General features: G+C 29.4%; 1 protein-coding gene across 3 annotated transcripts in view; it reads left to right on the forward strand.

The window, feature by feature from the left end:
• Positions 1-8,473, forward strand: part of LRRTM4 (leucine rich repeat transmembrane neuronal 4) — a 674,925-nt gene that overhangs the window by 4,844 nt on the left and 661,608 nt on the right. The window lies entirely within an intron of this gene.

Consider the following 8,473-nt stretch of genomic DNA (forward strand, 5'->3'; position numbering starts at 1 on the left):
CCTTCCTTCCTTCCTTCCTTCCTTCCTTCCTTCCTTCCTTCCTTCCTTCCTTCCTTCCTTCCTTTTTTCTTATTTTTCTTTTCCTTTTATTCTTTTTTTAACTTACTGGACATAGATCACTTTTTTCAAAGGTTTTCTTAAGTGCTAGCTATTTGTATGTAATCAGAATGAAACTTAAATTCCATATTTTGGCTCTGTCCCTGGAAATTAAAATCAGGTCATGATGTTGTGGATGATTTAGCAATAACATAATGACAGGCATAGCAGGGACTGTTTGTCAGTGTTGCTGTCATCCAAAAGAAATGATGTGTATTCTTGTTAAACTTATCCAAAACTAAGTGATGCAATTACTCAAATAAAAAGAGAGAGAGATTTGACTTCTGGGTATTTTCCCTTTCTGTAATATTAGCCTCAAATTAAGGCATTTCATGTTATACTATTTTCATTTTCATGAGAATAAGTGTGGACCCAGTTTCTGATTATTTAATTTAAAGATCACTTATAGGAACATGTTTATGAATGGAGAAATAGTCACAGATTTCAACTTGTCGATATGTAATACTAGATGCAAATTATTTTTTTATTGGTAAAGTTGGTCAAAAAGTGCAAAGACTGTCACTGCCAGGTCATTGTTGCTGGAATAAACTAGTGAAGAGAGATTAAGTTCTGGTCCTATGTCATCTTAATATCCAATTTTAGATAATTACTTTTTCAAAAGAAAGTTTTAATGAATATGTAAACACTTGCCTTTCTTAACAGTCATTATAACAGTTGGAAAATATAATTTGTCCTTTGATAATATATACTCAAATCTTTCCATAGTCTAAAAGCAAATGCTAATAAAAATGTTTTCAGACAAAGCACTAAGTTTGAAATAATCTCCAACTCAGTATAATTTGGAATATGGAGCTATTCTTCAGAGTTCATTTTCTCTTTTTTTTTGGTCAGTGATTGAAAATGAAAAAAGTAATCCTAGATAATAAATCCCTAAAAGAAACCTACCTGTATATGCAATTGCCCTTAAATATTAAAGAACAAAAGATTTTATATAAAAGTCTAACAAGGCTTATTACTTTTATTGCAGGGTGACATTTATGCAATATATGTGAATATTAGTAAAACAAATTAAACTTTTATGCTAGAATCTTATAGTTTGAGATCCTTTTAAAGGCTGATTATATAAAAGGAAAAGAAAAATTTAGGACCATACATTCATTTTCTCTCGACTTTTGTAGTAGAAAGGTGACTTTTATTTATAAGCATCACCAAAAAAAAAAAAGAAAAGAAAAATTCTTAAAGAACTTGGATCTAGAACAATGACTCTAAAACCTTTCCAGAGACCTTAAATTTCCAAGATTATTCCTTTGGACACTGCAAGCATTACCATAATAGGAACAACATAAAAATCTGTTTTATTCTGTAAGAACAGGAGTGTTTTAAAACATATTTGGATACTATATATGTTATGTAGAGTGGAGTTTATGGCCATGAAATTGTAGTGGCAGTGTTGGGGATGAATGTGGAATTAAGACGTTAAGTAATGAAGAATTTAACTAAATATTTTAATGAAGCTATTGAGTCAAAATGGCAACCCCACTGAAGTAGATCAAACTCTCCATGCCCTAAAAAGGAGAAAATACTAGTCTATGCTTTTAAGACCGTAACTCCAGTTTTGTGTGAGGAGTCCAATATAGTTACATTTAACTGATTAATTGTTTTGAAACACAAATACAAAAAAACAAATATTGCAACCGCCACTCCCTTTTTTTGACAGAATGTTCAGCGTATTACAGTTATAGGTGGATATAAGAAATGAGAAAAAGAAAATTCTTAGAAATTCATTTGAAAACCATAATTTCCTCTTACTTCTTTGTCATGTCAGAATAAGATGTCTCCTGTTGAGTAAAGTTCTCTACGAAATGAAGCTAAGAGAGAGGAATGATGTGTCCAAGATTATTTTTTAGGATACTAGTGATATGCTGAGTTTTAGTCTGATGTTGTCTTCATAAATCTCAATAGCTTAGAAAAATAAACAACCATTAATATATTTTAATATAATTTTTATGTAGTTTTTAAATTTAAAATGTCAAACTCTACCCAGTAAAGCCATAAATATTTAACTAGAAAACTTAGCACTGTATGCTAATTTTCTAAGATAGTGCCTTGAAAAAAATTTCATTAAATTGAAAATTCCACTTATATACTGTTATATTCAGTTATCATGATCTAAATATAGTTTATTTATTTTGTCTATTTCTTTAAAGAACAACATAAAATATTAAGATTTATGATTAGAATGATGTCTGTGAGTCCCCACACAAATATAGCATACAGTTTACAAAGTAAATAAGTTTGGTTATATTCTTTACAAGTTTTAATTTTGAAAAGTCCATGTGCACATTCTACACTAATAAATGGAAGGAAAATATTATAATTTGGGTAGTAAAAATCTCTTATACCTATGAAAGAGAAATAGAGTAGATAGTTATGAATAATTAATATGATATATGGCACAACTCTAATAGATAGTACATTTCACTCATCATACTTTGAGTGGATCAGTGTGTTTGGTTGAACTGAATCATTTAATTTGTCTGCCTCAATATGTGCTTAGTAAAGAGAACTTAAAACCAAAAGGATACACTTTGCCTAAAACTTAGTAAGGTGTAATTAAAAGAGAAAATTGCTAATACTTTTGAAAATAGCTTGTGAACTTTGCATAAATTTATCTCATTAGAAAATATAATAGGAATTATGAAGTTACTTCATTTCTCACACCAAATTTTACATTAAAATTACATAGAAGAAATATTTGAATATCTAGTTCTTCTAGGATATGTTTATCAACTGAAAATAACAAGAACCTTTATAAAATTAGTCATTGTGAATGTAGAACAAGAGATAATATTTTAAGTTTGTGTTTTAAATTAAAAAAATGAAATTGGTAAAACCTTAAAATGAATGAAAGTGGTCTCTAAAGAAATACTTGATCCAAGGTTTTTAAAAGTTAAGTAATTGAAATGTAAATTTAATGATCCTATAAAATACTAACAGTGCTGGTGTTAGGAAAATGGGAGTATAGGTTACGTTAGATATACGTTTTCTAAATACTTGATATTTTGGTTATACTCTTCAAAATCAAGTAAAATATAAATATATTGCTTATTTTAGGACGTATATTATTTCTTTCACTGCTGTGCAGTGGGCAGTGCGGACCATTTCGAAGAGTTTATATTTATATCTATTGAATGTATGAGGTCAGGTCCAAACTACTGATTTAAGGGGGTTATTAACATCTTTCTACACTTTAAAATTGACATTTTGAAATATATTGAATGAATTTCTAAGAACTCAAAAGCATAATATGTTCAAAGAGGTTTCAAAGTGAAGCAGGGCCAGTATCATTGAGTTTAATTTATACGTTACCAATATAAAGTTATAGAGAATAAACTTTATTTTGTTGACTGACTATTAGTGTATCATGTTAAAATGTTATAATTGAAACTATACTTTGTATATTCACATAAATTAAATTTATGTGTATATATATGTGTGTTTATATGTATGTGTATGTGTTCATATACAGAGAGAATATATCTCCATAAAAATTTTTGTCCAGTTTGAAGATTTGAAATATTAGTGAAAAAATTGGTTAAAATTACCAGAATCTGTTAGGAACATAAGCTAAATATTTAATCAGCTCTAAAATGATAAGTATCTTATGTCTAGATAGTCTAATATTAAAAAAAAAAAAAGATTTAAACTACATATTGTCATTTTTGATCTTGACTTTGGGCTCGTCACTTCATTTATCTGTGACCCATCTCTAAATGAGGGTATTCAGCTACCACAATACATTTCAAATCAAAACATTCCTCAGATTAGTAAACTTTGTATTATTTCTCTGATTGTTCCCAGGACCACAATAGGAAGATGGGATATGTGCTTAAAAAAAAAAAAATTGAGCTATTTATATTCATCGTCAATGAGAAAAGAAGGAACTCCTTGAGTTAATTAAAAAAAAAAAAAAAAAAAGGCCTGCTTAGGCAAACAGTCATACAATTTCTTTAGGCTTGAGAGGAAAGTACATAACACACACGCGCGCACACACACACACACGCACACATGTGCACACATGAGAAGACACACACTGTAATTTATATATCTTTTAAATCCTGCAGGTAACTAGTTATTTTGAAACCATTTAAAATATGATTTTTTTAATCGATATTTTGAATTTGCTCCAATTAAAATCTATTTGTGAATAGTGTTTTCATTAGAATCTCTAAGTGGTAGTGGTAAAAAGTGACAGCTGCCAAGAAAGCCTGACATGGTAATTTAAAAAAGATTTTAAACTGACGATAAAGAGTTCAATTCCTTTTTCTAGAATTAGACTCATATTCACATCTTATGGACAAGGTGTTAATAAATTGTTTCTCTCTAACATCCCAAGTTGAGATATCCGGAATATGTATAGCTTTCGACACACCCCATTAATCTTTACATGATTCCAGAATTTTTCCTTTTGAAACTTTTCTGTATTCAGTAGAATCGAGTCTTTCTAGTTCTCGGAAACTACATTTATGTATAGTTTATACTTTGGAAGTTACTTGGTAATATCAGCATTGGGGATGGTGACTCATCAGAATTTTCGTGTCTCTAGAGTTTCATGAATCATTAAATCAAAGTGAAAGAGTGATAATCTGTATATCACCAGATACTGTGAGTTTTGAAAAATTATTATGTCTTTTGATCAGTGAAAAGCATGAAAATGATGTTGAATATTTTTTAAAACTTAAAATTGCTTTTTATAGTACCAAAAAAAATATCATTCATTGGGTCAGTTTAATAAAATCTCAGTATTTTTAAAATGAAAAAGATATTATGAGGGTATTTTTCTCATGGACTCATGCCATTAAAATTTTAACTGTAAATTAAGGACGGTTGAGAAAAAGCACAGTATTTCTTATAGTATCAAAATCTCTGGCTTTTTAATAAACTGCTTTAATATGCTTGAAACTGCTCAGTATGTGCCAAAACTATGATTTATACTCCTGCTAAATAGTTTAAAAAACAATGCTTTCACTGTCAAGAGAAATTAAAGTCAAAACAAATGTGAATATGGGAACTTAGTCCTTTAAAAGACAGATATTTGACTTTAAGTCGAATCTTACATATTAATAAATACTTGTAAATACAAGATTTGGGAATGAAATGAGAGCAAAGCTGATACACAGTAACAAAACAGTAATGGTGAGAATATAAAAATATTTTTAAAAATCTTTTCTAAAAATTGTGAATAAGCTAGACTAAAAGGAAAACACTGAACAAAAGCTAAAGCCTGGCTATCAGATAAATAGTAAACACATGCATAACCAAATAAGATTATGATATTTGACATTATTGTTTGTACATGAAAATGAGATACTTTATATTTTAATTCTATATAAATGGTATTCTTAAAAATAATATCAAAGTAACTTTGAAATATAGTTGCATTTAAACAACCATGTAAAATTAAACACCCATATATCTCACATAACTATTTCTAAAAAACTACTGCATACAGACAGTAGATTATACTTTTGAATAAACTCTGTTCTTTACTAACTTGTTCAGTTCGCATGAATTGCCTCAAAAGTAAATATTTGGGGGAGACATTAAAAAAAATTTAAAGACATCAAAATAAGTTTATTTCTGTTGTCATTGCCTCGGTTTATTATGTTTGTTTTCTGAATTTGCAGGAATTCATACCACTGTCCCTTGGAAGGTTCTTTTCTCTCCTTTACTTCCGTCTTTTGTGTATTAACTGAATTTTCAAACCTCAGAGTTAGGGGTAAAGATGTAATCATTAAATATAGTAAGAAGGTTCATCTTTTTTTTTTTTTTTTTTTTAAATATAAATTGTGGTAGTAGAAGAAAATAAGGTGCAGTAAACATTTTTATCACTTTGGTTTTAAAAGAAAATTTTAAAATAAAGTAACTTTAACATCAAAGTGAAACTTTCTACACAAACTCATAGTTATCATTTTAATCTAATATTTCAATGGTCAAAATCTTCAAATCATTGAATTTAAAAACTAAAAAATATTAATTTTTACAGTATATTTAAATTCAAAGCAGACAAGATAAAACGAATGTTGATAGATTTGTTTAAGAAAACTCACTCTGTCTTAAGATCTTAGTAAGCCAATGTATATGTCCAAATAGGAATATGTAGAGTCATGAATTGCTTCCATTTTGGGGTCATTTTTAAGGTTAAAGCAAAACTATGTAGAAACTAATTTTGGAATAACAAATGATACAAAGAGAGAAAAAGACTGAAATTGTTTGATTTTGGAAAGTCAATGCATTTAATTTATATTCACTGTATATTTAGATTTTAAAGTATAACAATTTTTGTTTTGCCATCTTCTTTTAAAATTATCATCCAAAAGAACATTGAGATTATAATTATTTTATTAAAACTGTTTAAGCAAAAGAAAAAAAGATGAGCAACAGTCTTTGGTTATAAATTCTATGCTTGCTTTTCAATTCCTTCCTCCTCCATCAAGTCTCTCTTCTGAAACATTGGTTCTTTAATTTTCTCCCAGAGATCTAATTATTTATGGTACTGGAGGTTATTGAAAGTTGACTTTTTATTTCATTCATCTGACTCCTATTAAATACATGTATGTTCATATTGAAGCCCTGAAAATATCGCTTGTTTGTTTTAGCATACATTTGATCATAATGAATTTTACTATTAAGTATTTGATATTTATAATTTTATATCAATTTGATATTTGCAATTTTAAATCGACACCAACTATTGTTAAGTGTTTCTAATAAGACTTAAAAAAAGAAAAAAAATAGAAATAGAAATTAATTATGCCTGAGTTTTCTTTTAGTATGGTTTCCATAGATGAAAAATTGTTATTTTGTTCTGTGTTTATAGGTCTGTGAAAGTAATAGCAGAGAGGTCAGCTTTAAAGTATTTTGGGGTGATGGTCAGACCACAACATGGACCAAAATTGCATTGGTCCAGTGGTTAGATCAAGGGGTGAAAAAAGAGGTCTCAGAGATTTGAAACTGACTCACTTTACTTCTGTAATATTGGACAAGTAAATATATATCTGACCTTTCTGTGATATAATTTTTCCATCTATTGAACTGGGATAATAACTTTCCAACTAACTTGTTGAAATGATTAATGAGCTGCTATTTGAAAACCACTCTGAACTCCTTCATAAAAAGCTTCAGTGTAAATATAAATGATTATTAGCCATAAGCCCTACTGTCTACTGAAAAATGCAAAATATAATGTGGCTGTATTATTTTCATTGTTATTATTATTATAATGATGGTTATAATACTCCCTGATGTAGAAACAAGTGTTGTGGTTACATTTTTACTAAAGCGAATAATAAACCTGACCTTTCAGTCCCTTGTCTGAGCTGTAATTTAGTTTGGGTACCAGACACACTAATATTTAAATAATACCCCAGGATTTGTAAAATACTCCCTTTGCTGAATATCTTATTCAGATTTCAAAGAAAGCAGCATTTACAATTCTTTTATTGGTATTAATGCTAAAAAAGAAATGGGTTATAGAAACAACTTATAAATTTCCAATCTGATCAAGTTTTGCCTTCAGTTCATTTTCTTAACCAGTGGTGGCAGTTTTAATTTCTTTTAAACTTTTATTCTTAATGAATGGGAATTTTCAAACAGTATATAGGATATTTGTTATTAATAAGGAGTTAATATGTGACATAAGACCCAATATTTCTCCGGCATGCATATTTGGTTGAATATAATATGAGCTCTTATTTTTACATAAGTATATTATTATATGATTCCTATTGTCCCAATACTTGTAATATATTTAAAAGTGAAATACATTTCTTTTTAAGTTTCCCCATAGAATAGATCCTGTGACACTGTCGTATGCTATGAAATAGAGAGCACCACTAGGTATAGGTCCTTAACAAAAACAAACACCCTACATGCAAAAGAAAAATTTTATCTAGAGAACACCATGCGTTCTTTGTGATTAGAAAGGCAGAATAACTCCAAATTTTAAGACTTTACCAGTAGTTGAATATGTCTCTTCCAATTATGTATCCTGGAGCCAGGAAAATAACCACAGACTCGCTGGACTCACTGTGAAATGGACCTGAACTAAGAATTCATTAATGGCCATGAGCCCCCACTCTGGCTATGGGACCACCATCATGTTTTGGATCTCACTTCAGAGGCAGTGTCCAGTAATCTCGCAAAGTAATCTGATTACTTCACTTTCCCTAGTGCGCAAACACCTTGGTAAATAGCTGTCTGTCCCTTTGGGGAAGGCCAGGATAAAGATTAAGAGTACACGTTTGACAGTTTAGCAAGGTCTTTCCTCCTGTGCATCCGACCTGCCTTTTATTCAAAGAGTTCTGGATTTGTAAACTGACTCAAGTCTGGGAATGGCTTATGGGGCTATGATGCT

This window comes from Pteropus vampyrus, unplaced genomic scaffold (assembly GCF_000151845.1).
Source record: "Pteropus vampyrus isolate Shadow unplaced genomic scaffold, Pvam_2.0 Scaffold37, whole genome shotgun sequence".
In the NCBI taxonomy this organism is placed as follows: Eukaryota; Metazoa; Chordata; class Mammalia; order Chiroptera; family Pteropodidae; genus Pteropus; species Pteropus vampyrus.